Source organism: Alexandromys fortis, unplaced genomic scaffold (assembly GCF_014885135.2).
Source record: "Alexandromys fortis isolate MF-2015 unplaced genomic scaffold, M_Fortis_MF-2015_v1.1 scaffold_88, whole genome shotgun sequence".
Taxonomy (NCBI): domain Eukaryota; kingdom Metazoa; phylum Chordata; class Mammalia; order Rodentia; family Cricetidae; genus Alexandromys; species Alexandromys fortis.
In genome coordinates this window covers 1,683,681-1,701,379 of record NW_026067961.1, presented here as the reverse complement: position 1 = coordinate 1,701,379, position 17,699 = coordinate 1,683,681, and positions in this window count along the sequence as shown.

Sequence of the window (17,699 nt, the reverse complement as noted above, 5' to 3'; positions counted from 1 at the left end):
TATATATGAGTGATAGACTTAAGGCAGTTACAGTCTTCACTGGAAGCCCTCCCGACTCTATTTTCTGTCTCTGGTCCCTTTTTTCTTAATCCTCACTCCCCTTTTCAGGCATTCCCTGTAGCAAAACGACAGCCTGTTGCCAATGGGGCCAGCATCAGCCCATCTGCAGGGAGCAAGCCTTCCGGTGCAACCCAAACCTTACCTAGCAGACAAAATATGAAAACTCAAGGTCTCTGGGGATTTCCACTCTCCTCTCCCCCAAGCAATGTGGGAATGAACTTTGGGACATCCCAGAGCACGGCTCATTCCACTGAACTCCTATGTGGGGTATCCACGTGTTTGGGATGAAGGTGTTGGCTCTTCTCGTGAGGTCCCTACCCAAGCCTGACTAGCCACCTTTCAGGATCAGTAGCCCTAGGCATCTTCCCCCAGAGAAAGCTCTCGTATGCCCCACACCTCAGTGAATGTCTAGACACACAGAAGTTGATCTGAAGACTTTTTCAGCTTCAGGAAGGTTACTCTTCTGCTAGCAGAGGAAGCCCACGTCAAGAGAGTAGCCTCGCAAGTCATGAATCTGCTCGAATGCCCTTCGAGCGGCGTGATCTGTCTCTGGATGCACTGGTTGCTGGTGTTTGCGAGGCTTTTTGGTGTTGTTTGGTGAAGCTCATACAAGCCCATACCCTGCAGCTCCGCCTGCCTCTGCTGCTGTCTGTGTTGCTTGTTCAGTCAAGTTAAAAAGAGCGGGAAGGCACCCGCCTGCCCAGTCCTGCTCTCCCACTGCTACGGAGTTTCTGTCCACAAGTGACACTGCTCTGGCTGGTGACAGAATGAAATTGGCAGCGACATGAGGTGCTTCATCCCCGCTCCCACAAACGATTGTGACAACGGGGCGGCTTAGAGCTGAGAGCTGAGGGTTAGAGTTTGGACACCTGCTGGTTTTCTTAGAGCTTTTTAAATCCTTCACACATCACTTTTGTTCTCCCACTTGGATGCCTCTTGCATGCCAGTCAGGTCTGTCGCAGACTGAACGGCAGACGAAGAAGAGGTGTCCAGTGCGCTTGCAGGGTGACCCGCCTGACTGGAATCTGTTTCCAAAGTGTGCCTAGGACCCCATCCTGGCCTACTCCAGCCGCTCTGGCATCCCCTGGCACACTGGCAAGCTGGCAGCCTCTTGCAGGACTGCTTCCCAGAGTTCATCTTCTGCCACACTGGGTAGAGCCTCTACCCTGGGAGGGTTCCAGAGGGCCTGCCACCCTCCTCGGGGGAGGCTTGGCATTTACCAGGTCTCTGCTAGTTTCTCTAAAAGTCACCTGGTTATCCAGGCTCCATGTCCTGTGTACGGACCCACAGGGAGAACGAGCGGAGACTGCTCGTTCATTTTCTAGCTGCTCAGACATGAATAACCACACAGAAACTATATTAATTAAAACACTGTTTGACCTATTATCTCAGGCTTCTTATTAACTAGCTCTTACATCTTAAATTAACCCATTTCTATTAATCTGTGTATCACCACGAGGCCGTGGCCTACCATTAAAGGTTCCAGGGCGTCTGTCTCCTTCGGCTGCTACGTGATGTCTCCCTGAATTTCTCTAAAAGTCACTTGGCTATCCAGTCTCCATTTCCCGTGAACAGATCTACAATGAGTTGTATGGGACCTGCGCTCAGTGTGTGCAGTGATCCATTGTGACTTCGTTGGTCAAAGCGAGGATGCCCACTCTAGAGAATATGAACAACTTCCCGCTGGCTCCTGGGTTTTCACAACCTTTGCACAGAAGATCAGCTCTACTAGCCAGGAAATTTATGAGCTTGGAGGTGAATTTTAAATATAGCTTGCAGATGTGTGTGCTAACAAAAGCTAGCAAATGCATGCTTTGCATTGCTTGGGTTTGATTTAGTGCAAGGACTCCACCTGGGAAACCCCCTATAGGCGGCCGTGTGCAACTGCTGTCTAGGTTGCCTGCATCTTGCCTGAACTGCCCTTAGTCTTTGACTTGGGGCTCGGGTCCCCACCTTCTGACTTACCTATGTGGCTCTCCTTGAGCATATGAAGCTAGCAGGGTTGTCCCTTTCTGGAGAGAAAGAGCAGAGGGACACCTGGTTGGCTACCACATCTCCAGAGCACAGACACTGTGGGGCTCGGCACCCCTCATCTCTGTGTGGCTGGCATCAGACCTGTTTTCGATCAATATTTGCCCAGAATGGAGGAGCTTTTAGTGTCTTCCAAGCCTAACAAGATTGAAAGATAGCTAGATGTTCCGTAGCTATTCTTCCTGCTCCGTTCTCGGAACTCTCAAATGCACCCTTGAGGACGAAGCCTGGGAGATCAGACTCAGTCTAAAACGATGGGCAGGGAGGTGAGAGGAGTAAGATCCTGGAAGGGGCAGAAGAGGGCCCTGAGTCTGTCTGCTGTCAATGCCTACACCACAGAGAAGGGCTTTCATGGATCCTGTGAGCAGTGATCCTGACTCACCTAGGGTGACTTTGTAGGTGTGTCAAGCATTTACTGAACCTGCTTCGCAGGCGTGACAGAAGGGTCTTCAGGCCTCCTGGTCTTCCCGGGTTGTCTCTGGTACTCTAGGCTGTAATGTGCCATCCCTACCTGAGTTTCCCAGAATTCCCTTCCCTGTGTCTTCTCCCTTTGGGCTTCCCAGCAGAACTGTGGCTCACCTGCCTCCAAGAATCCTTTCTGAGACTCAGATTTACCCTAAAGTTAGCAAATGGGGCCACCCATGAGTATGAACCTTGGAAGGTGACAAGGACAGGCTTAAGATGACTGCCAGTTCTGGTCAGCAACATCCAGGATGGGGAAAACAGCATCTACTGAGACCCCACACATGCTGGGCTCTGAGTCCATCTCCACAGAGAAGCTTACTAGGACTTCAGGTCCAAGAGTTCCCAGATTGCTCCTCTGCCTCCTTGAGAAAAGTGACTCCCGCCCTGTCCCTCCGGCAGTGTCCCTTGTCCCTGAACACTGCCATCCATCACCTTCACTGCTGCAGATCCCTGAACTGGGCCCTGCGCAGACATTGGCTTTATTGCTTGCCTGAAGGCTGGCCTTCGTGAGGCCTGACAAGCCAAGGTGACTTTGGTTGGCAACAATTTAATCATATCACACAGCCTCCCTCTGCCCTTGCTTCATCTGAATGAAGAAAGAGGGAGGTTACTGTTCTCAGATCTCCCATCCCCCTCCGTGCCCCATTCCTAAGCCTGCTACCTTCCCGAGGCTTTAGGAAACATTTCCTTCAATCCGAGAAGCATTAAGGAGGGAAAGAAAACAAGGCTGTTGGGCCGGGACCTCAGTTAACAGAGATCTGGTCACAGCTTCCAGAATTTGGAAAGCAGAGCCTTACAGAAAGCCTATAGGCTCGGAATAACGGGTAAGAGGTGTGGCCTAGCAAGTGGGGATGGTGTGTGGGCCTCCCATAGCCAGGCTGCTACAGAGCTGGTGCTAGCCTGCTCACTGTTGTTCATGTGCATGGCGTACACAGCCTGAGCCTTGGAGCCTGAGTGTGTTGCTCACAGTTGGAGCCTCTGAGTGCAATTGCCTGCTGACATGTGGGGAGGGAGGTGTCAGGGCTGCACTGTAAAGCTTTGGAGCAGCAGCCAACAGTCCACTTGCGGCCGAGCAGGGTGAGCACACTCCCTCTCTCACAGACCACAGGCTGGGGATGCCAAGGTCTTCTCTCCCTTTGGAGATACTCAGTCTTTGCCATCAGCAAGATCCAGACGTCCTCGACTTTGGACTTCTCCACAAATCCGTCCCTAGGTAGAAGTCAGTTCAGCACCCTTAACATCCATGCTCGGCCATTCGGTACACAGCAGAATCGTGAATTCCCCGTGAGCCCATGGCTGACTGGGAGCCACAGCCTGAGGCCTGGAATTTAACAAATGCTGTATCCATTTTTAATCTGTTATATCTCTAATTATCTGAACTATAAAGTATAAAACTCTGAATAGGAAAAATATCCTACGTAATATATATATTGTATATACATAGAAAAGTGGTTAATACTTAAAATTATATTCCAATATAAGTACTATTTTCCTATTAGCAGGTAAATTGTGTGAAATGCTATACAAAAGAGAAGATGTCACCATTTTACATGTGAAGGGTAATATCTGTTCTATGTGCTAATATCATAAAACTACAAGAAAGCAAAGCCTAGCACAGTCACCAATAAGACATAGGAGTTATATATGCATGTCTGTGTATACTGAACACGTGTGTGCATGAAATATACATGACTATAAGTACATATATAGGAATAACAATAAGGATCTAAGTAAAGAAAATACAACATATGTATGTGAGCCGGTAAGCAGAAGCCCTCCATAACCTTTGCACCAGCTCCCGACTCCAGGTCCAGCCCTGCCTGAGTGTCCATCCTGGTCTACAGTCCGGTAGTGATGCCTTTGTCATGATTTGCCAGTTGGCTTAGGAAAGATTTAAGCACGAAATGATTAAAGCTAACATTTCTCAAAGGAAGTTATTATCTCATAAGGAAAACAGAGACAAGGGATATGAATGAAGAGGCACTCCAACCGGAAAGGTCTCAACCACCCACTAAAAGATGCAGGTCTTGATACTATGCCTGAGCTATCTCCAGACTAGCTCCAAAAAGGCTGAAGCAAAACGAAGTCAGAGAAAATGGTTGAATGACAAACAGAAAGCCCTCCTCCAAAAATACAAGGAAGACAAAAGCTGCTTCAAGAATTGAAAGAAGGAAGAGAGAAACCAAAACGGCGTGTTTAAGGTGGGGCTCTACAGAGCTTCTCCACCTGACTCTCTCTTCTCAGAACTGAGCACTGTAAAACATGAGACTGAAAAGATTGATAATAGCAATGTTCTTCAGGCAACACAATCAGGACGGAGCAGACGGCCCGAACAGTCTCCCCTGCCCCGAGAGAGCCATTCCCAAGAGTTGCCGATGCGAGTGGACCCAAAAAAAGTGGTGACAAGTAGAGAAGACCTGCCAAAGCACGGGAGCCGATCCTGACAAGGATGCAGTGACCTACGACAATGTGCATGTCAACTTCACTGGGGAAGAGTGGGCTTTGCTGCATCCTTCCCAGCAGAAGCTCTGCAGAGACCTGTGAGAACCTCACTGCTGTAAGCTACAAAAGATCATGATATTGAGAACATTGCCGAAGTTCCAGAAGCCGTGGAAGAAGGATGATCCTGATTTCATCTTACCTCAGCCCTGACCACCCAAAAGAAATACAAGACTGACAGCTTCCAAAGCTAACTCAGACATGTTTCTTAAAGATGTCTCCAAGCCAGATAACTGCAAAATGAGAGAAGAGTGCAAAAAATGAACAGGAGAGAAACTGACAATACATTTCTTTAAAGATTATTTGGCCGCTTGACCAAAGCCATATGACTGAGTCTATCACCAATGTCATAAATGAGTTGGAATGCAGGCCCCCAAGGACACTTGTCATGTGTGCTCCTGCTTGAATTTATACTTACTGTAAGGAGGGAAGAACCTAGCATGGAAGACAAAAGCAAGATAGAGGAGGCGTTAAGAATGTTTTAGAGCCATTAACTCCTGCCTAAGGAGGCTGAAATGGCCTCATCTATGTACATCTGACATGGACCAGCAGCAGCACCTGGAACCTTCTAAGCAAACAGTGATGGTTAGCACCTACCAAGGGGCAAAGAGGGTTTAGGCTTTTGGGCTCTCAGAAGTAGCCTGAGAAGGAGTCAAGCCACAAGGCAATCTGGACCCTGGGCCAGATGCTCTTCCTAATGCAAAATCAGGAGGGTAGAGTAGAAAGTCATTACTAGAAAGAGTGATGGGGATGTCTCTCCCCAACCGTCTAAGCTCTGTTTTTCAGAGTCATGGCCCCATGGTTTTCAAAAAGGCTGGTCCTTCGCTAGGCTGCTCGGAGTAGGGATCCTGGGGTGCTTAACAGTGCCCGCCTCAGCTTGGAGCTCCCGGTATCCAACATTGGGTGAGGATGGAAGTGAAGAGTAGTCGCTAGTGTGGCCCCTGTTACTAGCCTACCCGGCTACAGGAGTAGAAGTGAGCTGGGCAGGGACTTGCTGGCAGCCAGGAGTTGCCGCCACCTGAGCAAAGTTACCACCTTCTGGACCACCTCCCGAAAGACGGGGCCCGCATCAAGCCTGCAGGCTGCATAGGTCTCCCCGTAGCTGCAGCGTCCCACGTCTGTGTGGAGAGTCTGAGCTCGAGCATCACCCACCATTGGAGGAGAGGAGGCACTGATCCTGTCCTAGGTCCCAACCAGAGCCAGGATTAGACCTCCTCATCCTTCCCCATGAGGGGAGCTCAGCTACACATGGAGATGCCTCACAGCCTGGAAGCTGCTCTCATCCTCCAGTCTGAACACGAAGATCATAGCATCCACCCAGCCTGAGAGCTTGGTGTCAGGTACTCCCGCTTCCTCTCGGATGAGCACCAGGTGAGTTTGCCCGTCCCCCAGCATCCTCCTCTCGCACTGCTCACCCTCAGTCCTCTCCAGCACCTGGTACGAACCTGCGGGCGAGGGATGACCTCTCACCTCTGACGTCACCCAGCACACTCAGGCGCAGTTCGGGAATTGAGAGGCTCAAAGTCCATTCCTGGCCATTGACCACAGCCCTAGGGAAGGCTCGTAGCTCTGCGCCCGACATCTCCCTGGACCCACTGCTGGAAGACAAGCCTGGGGGTCCGGGAAGGAGACCAGGGCCAGGAGGCTCCCTTGTGCTCTTTATGAAGATACTGTCAATAAACTTGAGTACCTTGTGGTCATGTGTGATGCTCATCAGAGGACTGCCCTAGGGGGTGCAGGCCTGAAGGATTGTGTGGAGGCGGTGGTGACAGAAGTGGCTGGAACTGGGGTTGCTGGTGCAGTAAGCAGAGGAGAGCCGGCAGTGGGTCCTGGATGCAAGTCACTATTGTCCAAGGTCTTGCCTTTCTGAGGGGGACAGTTTCCCTCTCACTCCAGCCTTGACCCCAGTTCCAGAGCTGCTCTTTGATCCCTTGACCCTGATATAAGGGGCTAGTCACCCAGCCAGCCATGGACTTAAGAAGAAAAGTAAAAATAAGGCATACGAAATTAGAAAAAGATAAAAGCCTAGAGACAAAAGATAGTCGGAATAATTTAAGAAAATCTGATAAAAAAAAAAAAAAAAAAAAAAACTAAGGTCAGGCCAGGCATTCATAACTAAGAATAAGCCTCTGTGTGTGATTTATTTGGAGGTTGGGTGATGGGTCCCCCCAAAATCCAAAAAATAAAACATCACACAACAGGTATATCTGATATTTCTAATTGCAAAAAGCCCTGTAAGAAGTGCCCATGTGTATTTTTTTCTAAGACATCTTCAGGAAGAATTTCTGAAAGCAGGATTCTGGTTCCCAGGCACCTTGTCATGAATCACCGAATCCCCACACAGAAGACTAGTGCTCAGAAACCACTTCATGTTAGCTGGCCCCAGGGGAAGGCGTGGGGCATGAATCTGTGTAGAACATACGGCTGAGTTACATGACAGTTGGAGCAGGAGCCAGCATCCCACATCTCGGAGCGCAGGGCTCTGGCAGGCTTCCAGGCTCTCCGAGGGACAGCAGCCTAGACCTCGCAGTGGCTGTTCACTTTCTCATTGTTCCTAATGATTCTGCCAGTGGTAGGTAAGTCAGAGAGATCAGCAGTGCTGTGTCTGCCCAATTATAGGAGGAGACAGGCTTATGCTGAAACCTCCACGCCGCCTCTGAAGTCTCAGGGCAGACTTAGGAAATCTCAACACCGGCTTACTTGTTTCTTTCTTTCCTTAGATTATTTCTATTTTCTATTTTGAGGGTGGAGCATGTGGGGGGGTACCTGTGGAAGCCAAAAGAGGGTGTTAGATCCCCTGGAGCTGTAGTTACAGGTGGTTGTGATGAGCCGCCTGACGTGGGTGCTGGGAATTGACCTTGAGTCTCTGAAAGAAGTGTTTGGGATTTCCTTTCTGTTGATGCGATAGAACACGAGCCAAAAGCAACTTGGGGAAGAAAGGGTTTGACTTACACTACCAGGTGGCAGATTATCATTGAAAGAGGTCAGGGCAGGAACCGTGGCAGGACACTGCTTATGGGCTTTCTCCCCTGGCTCAGGTTCAGCTATCTTTCTTATACAGACCAGGGTCTGTGTAGGAAAGGTACCCCCCACAGTGGGCTTGACTCTACCACACATCAATCAGCAATCAAGATAATCTCTGACAGACATGTCCAGAGGATAATCTGATCTAGGCAAGTCCTCTGTTGAAGTTCCCTCTTTCCAGGCCACTCTGGATTCTGCCAAATTGAAAGTAAAAGCTAATGTACAAGCAGCAAGCATCTCAGTTACTGAACATCCACTCCAGCCCCTTTGATTCAGTTGCCTTTTGTTGATGATAATCATTGCATGTATTTGTTGAAGCAGTTTAATAAAAACCCAGAGACAAATATTGGAGTTCAACATGAAGGTCAGAAAAGCAAAACATCAGCAGCTGGCTCTTACCTCCACCTCAGTCTAAAATGGCAATTCTGGCTCCAGGAATCTCAGAATGAGATTGTGGTCTGAGAGCTGTCTCCTCCCTCACGTCTTACATTCCTCTCTAGGACTGGGATTAAAGGTGTGCACCACTACTGCCGGGTTTCTATGACAAACTAGTGTGGCTACTGAGATTAAAGGTGTGTGTCACCACTGCCTGGTCTGCAAGACTGACCAGTGTTGCTGTTTTACCCTCTGATCTTTAGGCAAGCTTTATTTATTTACTAAAATACAAATGAAATATCACTACAGGCTGTTGATTTGGCCTGAGAATGTCTGAATGCCCTGTTATTTTGATTTATGCCATATGACATCTTAACCCTTCTGTGTCACAGAACACCAGGACTTACTCTCCGAGCCAGCTGGGTCTTAGGACCCACTAACGAATCTCTGTCTACAAGATACCTCCCCTACTCTGCCAACCTCTGTAAACCATTCTCTCCTCTCTGCCTCTTTACCCGGCAGATGTAGACTTCATGTCTCCTAGAGATGGTGCCACGTCAGTCTTTCTGCTGTGATTCGTGTGACTGTCATTATCACACCCTCCATTCACGTTGTCCTGAATTGTGATTGACAGTGGGTGGCTTTGGCACCCTGCATTCCCATGCATGGTAAAGAGTCTCTAACCCCCTTTTGGAGCCCCGAGACTCACTAGGAACCCTGTTCCCCTTGTTTGAGGGACGAGAGCTTACCAGAAAGGTGGCTTCGGGAGAATGGCAGCGACCAGACTGGTGCAGAAGGATAAATCCCTATCAATTCCTCTGCCCTTCATCTCTATCTCCTCCTTCTGTCCAGGGCAGGAGGACTCACTGGTCAGTTTCGGGAAGCGCAGCAGCCCATGGAGGAGCTCTGCCGTGACTGTCACCTGAGATGGGGGCATATACAGAAGAGCCTACACGGGAAGCGTCAGACAAGTCGACCACTCGCACTAATTATGCCTCTCCAGGCACTGATTTTGAACAGCAGGGGTCTTCAGAATGGAGGAGTCTCAGGCCAGCAGTTTGTGTGAAGTGTGGGTTTCTGTGGGTCTCCTTCTCCCCTGGGGTTGTTGGCCACCGGTCCTCAGGGGCAACAGAGCAGAAGAAGCGAGCATGGCCGTGAATGTGACAGAAAGAACTTCCCGGAGTCCGCTTCAGAGAGACACAACTCATTTTGGTACGTGAGGGTTCTTGGGGTTATGAGTGGGAAGGGCTGACTGGCCATCACACGGCACCTAATTATCATATGGGATGAAGGAAAGAGCGGAACTTAAGTGCTGAGTCACACAGCATTTGCAGGGAGCCCTGTGCAGGGTCGTCCTCCAAGTAAGGCCAGGCTTCTGAGCTTAGAGACACTCTCCAAATAAGGTTAGACAGAGAAGAGGTGACCACACTGAAAAAGGGAGTCCTCCATTTTGCCCCAAGCTGAAGAGCTATCTGGACTATGACCTTAATAACTACATTTTCCATCAGGTCTCCAGTGCCTCCTAGTCTGTATGCGACATGGACGCAGCATGCACTGGGGGAGACTCTGCTCTCACACAAGCTCTCAAGGGAGGTCAAGGGAGAAGTCCTCCCGTTCTGTGCCATGCCTTCACCCAGGTGAGCGGCCCACACTGGGATGCCCTGATCATCACATGCTGGCTTGCCTGAAGCTCTCTTCAAGGAACAAAGAGCTTGGAAGGGAAATGACTTCCGTGAACAAAATTGAGGAAGCTATTCAAAGGGGAAATTTGATTTTTGGTTCCATATTATATTAATTGTCTCTATGCAGATTATTTCCTCTAATTATAAACAAGTGTGCTGTTAGAGACGTGGAGGCATTCAGTGAGCAGCCTCTCCTTGCTCCACTTGAATGGGATCTAATAAGAGCGCTCTCTGGTCTGGACCTCGCTGAACTTCACAGTAAGCGAGGCTGTCTCATTTTGCAGCTCGTGAGCTGGCGCCTGGGGAAAGAACTCCCCATTTTATAGACAGACAGCTGTGAGGTCCCCACACCCTCCACCCAGGCTGTAGAGCATTTGAAAACTAACTCGTGAGAAGAGCTTGAAATAAAGTAGCTCACGGCTGCTTTTCCCAACACAGCGGCAGAGTCTCTGAAGAGAGGAGATGCACGCGCGAGGAGATGTTTCCCTGCCCCAAACCAACACAGGCTTCTTAAGTCCATTGTCCTTATTAGCAAATGAATCTTCACAAAAGGCCAGCTGTGTGGAAGCCAGATAAATTATTCAAGTCTTAAGTTGTTTCCCTTCTAAGTAACAGTAGAAGATTTAATAGGACTGAACGCAGCCTAAAGACTTGGAACAAGGTCACCCTCTGGAGCAAAAATGAGACTCCAAGGAACCTGCAACGTTGAGTTGAGAAGTGGATAGGGTATCCCCAAGTCACAGATCCAGAGACAGGGACAAGGACACCGTTCCTGGCTGAGCATAAGGGCAGTTGGACCATCTACACTCTGTGTGATCTTATTTGGACCCTGAAAACCAAGTATTTAGGACTGGGAATGATCTGTCCAATTAAAGGCAGAATTAGTGACAAGATGGAATTCTTCTTAGTCTGTGTCCCTTGTAGAGGTATATAAGGCAGGGTTCTCCAGTGAGAGAAAGAGAGAGAGAGACAGAGAGAGACAGAGAGAGAGAAAAACAAAGCTAAAGAGGAAAATGGGAGAGAGGAAAAGGGAGAGAGACAGAGATGGAGAGAGATGGATGGAGGGAGGGGGAGATAGAGGAGGAAGAAAAGGGTAGGAGAAGGAGAGAAGGGAAAAAGAAGCGAGAGAGACTAAGAAAATGCTGGCGTTTGAGCTGGCCACCTAGCAGGGAGGCACTGACGACAGCTCACCAGCTCATGCTTGCTGGATGCTGGGAGAAGGACCTTTGAGGGAGCCCTACCTAGGCTTCTCTTACAACCTCTAAGTGGATGAGGCCCAGGCACATGATAAAAGGTTATCTGTAGTATTCCAATGACCTGACTTGAATACAAGCCAGAGAGATCGGTTTCCAGGTGCCCAACTAGTGTTTGACTACAGTGGACCTGAGGTTGCCTTCCTTAGGGTTGCTCCTGGAATGCTCCTGAGAGACACTGGATGGGGTGCACCTTTGAAGCCGGTGTAGGCAGAAGCTAATCTCAGCATCCTTCAGGACCGCCTGAGCCCTGGCCCACTGATCTGGGTGTCAGCAGCACCAGAGCTCTGGTCTATGGGTCTGCATTCTTGTACTATGAGTTCTAGGAGGATGGAATTTGGTGCACAGGGCCATGCCTGTCATGCTGCAGGAGACTGAGGATTAATGGTGGAAAGATGGGCTCATAGCCCAGGGCACTCCCTTCTTGGGTTAGCCAGTTGGATGACTGTCACTGTAGGCAAGCCTAAGACTGCATGTCCCAAGCACCTTGGATCAGGGGCCTTGCTGTCCCTGACAAAGCGTCTGTATACAAGGCAGTCATGCCTTGGCCTATAATACATAATGAGCTCCAAGCTCAGGGTGAGATCCTGCCTCAAAAGAAAAGATGGAGAATGACCAAAAAACACCTGACATTGACCTCTGACCTCTACATACAGGTGCACTCATACTTGCACACACATCCCCTCTAATATACACCATACCCCTCCCCCCCACACACACACACTTGGAGCTCGTCCTTCTAAATCCCTGCCTGTCCTCACACACATCCGTTGCTAGCCTCGTGGGCACCTAAACTCCCTAAGGAAGAGGTACTCTTTGTGGGATTTTCATCAGTTCAGAGCCATTGTTTGCGTTTGATGAAAAGATTCACAAATGAGTTTAAAGTTCTTGCTACAAACAGGTTTCGGGACTCTTTTGTGTAGCATTTGCACAAAGAGTTAGTTCTCTCCTTTCAGAGGAAACACGGAAATCATCAGCCGAACCTGGCAAGAGAAGCTGCAGAGTTGACTCACCAAATCTGAAGGAGGAAGGAACGAGGGCCATGAAGGCAGGGGCAGGGCAGGGGCAGGGGCTGTGTGGGCAGGGGCAAAGCTGTGTGGGGCAGGGGCAGGGCTGTGTGGGATAGGGGCAGGGCTGTGTGGGGCAGGTGCAGGGCTGTGTGGGGCAGGTGCAGGGCTGTGTGGGGCAGGTGCAGGGCTGTGTGTGGTGGAAATGGGGCCTACATGGCAGAGATTGGGTGTATGTGGTGGGGATGGGGGCATGACTGGTAGAGGTGAGGTCTGTGTGTGATAGAGATGGGGTACCATGCATAACGAAGATCAGGAGCATTAAGAATAGAGGTGAGGTATCTTTAGTGGGAGACGGGGCTGTGTAGTAGAGCTAGGGGCTGTGTGCTAGAGAAATGGGGACCGTCACAGAGATGAGATCTGTGTGGCAGGAATAGGGTCTGTGTGGTGAAGTTGGGATCGTGTTTGATAAAGATGTGGGTATGCAGAGGAGATGGGGCATGCATGGCAAAGAGGGGGGCTGGTGGAGAAGACATGCAGTGTAGATGGGGGCCATTGTGGAGATGCGGTTGTGCATGGGGAGTTAGAGGGACCCTCCTGTGGTCAGGCCTAAGGTCATCTGCAAAGGGGATTCTCAGGACTGACTATGGAACAGCCCTAGGCTAGCCTAGGTGCTTAGCCAAGGGGAGCTCACACCTTCTCCATCTGCCAGGTCATTGCTCCCCATGGTTTCCGGAGTGGAGCATCAGGATGTCCTCATTCGGATCAGCTGAGGAAAGATGTATTCATAGGGATGGACACCTTTCTAAAGATGGCTTGCATGGTCATCTGACTCAGGTCACTTCACAAGCTCACAAGGAACAGAGTCGGGGGCAGGGTGGAGCTGATATGCCCAATTTAATTTTAAGACTTGTCAATGATTTCACTTTTTAACATGACTCATTGACAAACCTGACTGGGGGCTGCCCACACCCTTCGGGAGGGTTTGTTCCAATTCCTTCTAACGTTGAGGACTCGATCGTGTTCAAGGCTCAAGGCGGACAGAAAGTCAGGAAAGTCAGGGCTCAGAATGTGTGGCTTCCCAGATTTCCTGGTCTCTCCTGTGCAGACTCACACATACCCCTGGCGCCCAGAAAGCCCTCAGCATTCCTGTTACTCTCACCAGCTCCCTGAGAGCAGCAGAGACCAGCCTGGGCCAGCTGGGCAGGGACCCTGCCCTATGGCGTCATTTTAGTCCTGATCTCCCAAAAGCCCTTTTCTTCTGGTTGTCCTTAGAGATGGTGTTTCACTATGGCACTGTCCTATTTGGAGCTGCCTGCATCTTTTCCCTGATTTTACCATGTTCCAAGATACATCTCTCTGGGGAGAGACTGACCAGCCCACCAGCCGGGTCGGTAGAAGGACCCTGGACGTTGTGACAGGACCCCAGCACCTGGGCAGCAAAATGAGCTATTCCCAATGCTTGGGGACACAATGCTCACAGGGGACCCTGCTTTGCACTCCTGGGAGCATCCACACTTGTCACCTTTGGAATCCTTGGCTAGTGGTTGAGACCAATTACCACAGCTGAAGGGTCACATTTTCCTGAGTCCTGTCCCCACGTTATCTGGCATCTGAGCGTGTCCAAATTCACCAGTTTATTAGATTAGCACCATCTTAGGGGCCCTATGGCTCAATTTTCACCTCCTCAAGACCTTGTTTACAAATAGTCATATTTGCTATTGGAGTGGGAGCTTCCACACATTTGGGGGTCTTGCGCATTTGCTATTGGAGGGGGTGCTTCCACACATTTGGGGGTCTTGCACATTTGCTATTGGAGGGGGTGCTTCCACACATTTGGGGGTCTTGCACCACTCACGCTTCCTTCTCCCCTCAATACTGTAGTCTTCTCAGCAACATTCCAGTAGGAAGAAGCATCCAGAAGATCCACCAGCCGGGTGGATCCACCTTCCCACACAGAACCATCCCAAGATCATGGAGACCCTGTCAATGTCTGCGCATGCCCATGTGGCCCATGCCTGACCCCTTCCTCCCTAGGAAAGCTTGGCTGCGAATTCTGTCTGTCTACCTAGGAAATACTTGTCCCCCAGCCTAGCTTCAATCCTGAAACAATGACTTCAGTGTGGGGCCTTGAAGCAGAGGAGTGTGGCATCTGGGTCACTGGCCAGAGCAAACAGGATGCAGGATGCAGGATGAGAAAACCGGGCCGGCAGAGCCCACCACTGTACGGGCTGGTTTTATCTGTCAACTTGACACCACCTAGAATCAGCTTGGGAAGAGAGTCCTAATGAGAAATTACCTAGATCGGGTTGTCCTGTGAACTGGTCATTATTGAAGTGTATGAGAAGACCCAGCCCACTGTGGGCAGCACCATTCCCTAGGCAGGGGATCCTGAAGTGTCTGAGAGAGGAGAAATCTGGACTACAAACAAGAAAGCAAGCAACATGGCCCTCTCCCATCTCTCTGATCTTGGAATGGGATGTGACTGGCTGTCAAAAGCTCCTGCCTTCTGAGACTCTAGGAATGACTGCATTAGATGCTGGTCACATGATGCTTGTGGAAGGCTGGCATGGATACCAGAGGAATCGCTTATTGACAACCATCCTGCTAGGGACAGTGAAGTCTTGGGCAGAACTGAGCAAGGGGAACATGTAGATGGAGGTTGCTTGTACGTTAATATCTTCCAAAACTAGAGTGGAAGAGATGGAAGTCATGAGACAAGCCTGGGAGCCTTCTAGAGGATTCTGGCCCGTGCAGGGAGCAGTATGGCAGAAGCAGTCCAGGGCTAGTGACCCCTAGGAACCACAAGTGAGCAGCTTGCACCATGAATACTGCACCCTGCATCTTTAAACCTTTTCTTTTATGTGTAAGAATTGATGAAAATGTACAAAGCTGACCACAACAGGGCTGCCCTGCCTGGGAGGCCTTGGTGAGGCTGGACTCTGACTCACAAACACATCAATGTAGGCCCCTGGTTATTTATTGAAACGTATGTTTCTCTCAGGATGAGAGGCAGTGCTTCATGGGATCAAGTGTTTTGAATGCTCCCTTGCCTTTCTCACCTCTAAGATCTGGTTTATCCAGTTAGACTGTCTTTTAATAAAGTATTCATTCCTTGACAGCTTTATGCTTTATCCAGTGTGTATTGTTCCCGTCGGTCCACCATCACGTCTCCCTGGTTCACCCAGCCCATCTCCCTCCCAATCCACGTCCTCTTTATAGTTTTGCTTTTTGTTGTTGTTATTTATAACCTCCTGAAGTCAGTGTGATTGCTTACATGCCCGTGGTTGCGTGGTTATCACTGGTACACACACATCTTTAGATTTTATGCCTCATTCTATGAGCCTGTTCAGAACACTAACTGGGCAATCAGGGGCCCTAGGTGCAAACCAACTGTTGTTTTGTTAAATATCCATGCTGTCAAACTCCCTTCTAAATACGTTTATACCCTACTACTATATACTATATATATAAATACGTTTAAACCCACAGATCTACTGCTCTCTTGGTCTGAGAAGCCTCCCTTTGCAGTGAGCTGTGGTTCACACGGAGCTGGTCAAAGTGCCGAGTATAACCGACTGTGAGATGGGTCAGCTATCAGCCTTTTGTCATCCATGGCTCAGAGGACATCACAGAAGAGGGGGTGGAGAGAATGTGAGAGCCAGGGGATAGGAAAAGAGCCAAGAAGTGCCAACTGCTTGCTATGATATGGCTGTGGCACACTCAACTTTTAGACAGTCGCTGTGGACACTGGCATAGAACTGAGTTCCTCATCCGCTCGACCAGAGTTGCAGGCCAGGACTGTAACCAGGATAAAATCGCAGGCTGCAAAGAGCCTGGGTGCCTCACACTGCACATGGCAGGTAGTTTACTTCTGGAAGGAATTTTCTGCTGAGAAGCTGTGGCAATGGCCGTTCTTGCTGCAGAAGCAGCACCATGTGCTGAGGGCTAGCCTGTTCAGCCGCCCTTAACAACTGTCCTAGCCCTGGGCTCCCCCTGACACTCCACCAGCACCCGTGCCTCCATGACCAGTTCACACCAGGGCTTTCTATCCTGTGTCCCCACCTGCCTCAGGGAGGGATAGGCACACTGCCCCCCCCCACACACACCTGATAAACCCCTGCCCTCGCTGTCCCCTCAGCTGTGTGTCCTTGTGACCAACCGGTGCCCTGGCAGATGATTCCTTAGGACACCATAGAGCAGAAGTTTGTACCCAAGTCCCAGAATCAGGAGCGAGCTGAGAGGCACCTTCCACTCTGGATGGAAATATTTCACATTGTTTTTACCTCTGTACAGACATTTTAAATATTTATTTATCTTATTTTGTGTGTCTATGTATGTGTCTCCATATATATATGTGCACCACGCGTGTTTAGGAGCCCACGGAAGCCACAACAGGGCACCCATCCGATTCCCCAGAACTGGACTCACAAATGTTTTTGAACCACAATGTGGGTGCTTGAGGGCCTGAACTGAGGTCCTCTACAAGAGCAGTGTGTGCTCAGAACCACTGAGCCATTTCTTCGGCCCTGTACAAACATTTTTTAATGTAAAACAAGTTATGAAGGATTTCAGGATACACAGAGTTCCTGTTTGTCCTTCAGTTAGGATTCCCTCGGTTAATAGCTCACATAGCCATGCACGTTCAGTGCCGACAAAACATCTAACAAATCCGTGCTGCTAAGTATGTGCTTTATTTAGGTTTCCCGATTTTTGAGCAATGTCTTTTTGTTCCAGATTCCATCTTTCTCTCATTTTTTTTTTTTCAGCATTCGAATTGCCAGCGCTTTTCTAGGTAGTGTGGACCCGGTACCCACCCTCTTCCCCAGCACGGTAGTACGTCTTATACGGAGAGCATGATTTATTAAACCCCTCTTGACAGCATTTTATTTTTAATTTTGACATTAAGTCTACAGCTACAATGCTTCCCGTTCCAAAGCAGCCAGGTTCTTGACTGCGTGGACAGAGGAAAGAGGTGGATCCCAGGAGGTAGCAATTAGCACGCCACATCTGCCCACCAGGAGCTATTTCAGCTCTGTCTCAAGCTGCTTCTTGTAATGGTAAAAAAACAATTCAATATTAAAGTCCAGGTATGTGGGGCCCCAGAGCGGGGACTGGGTGATGCTCATCCAGTGGGAACGGCCAGGGACCCTTTCTGGAGGGGCATTGGGCTTCAGCCCTGGAAGCGTGGTCTCACCCAATTGAGGTTGGGTGACATCTGAGCTGAGAGCTGGCTCCTTGTTGAGCAGGTGCCGGGACCCTGCTGTCTGCCTCCTTCACACTTCTTCTCCTCTGGTAATGCT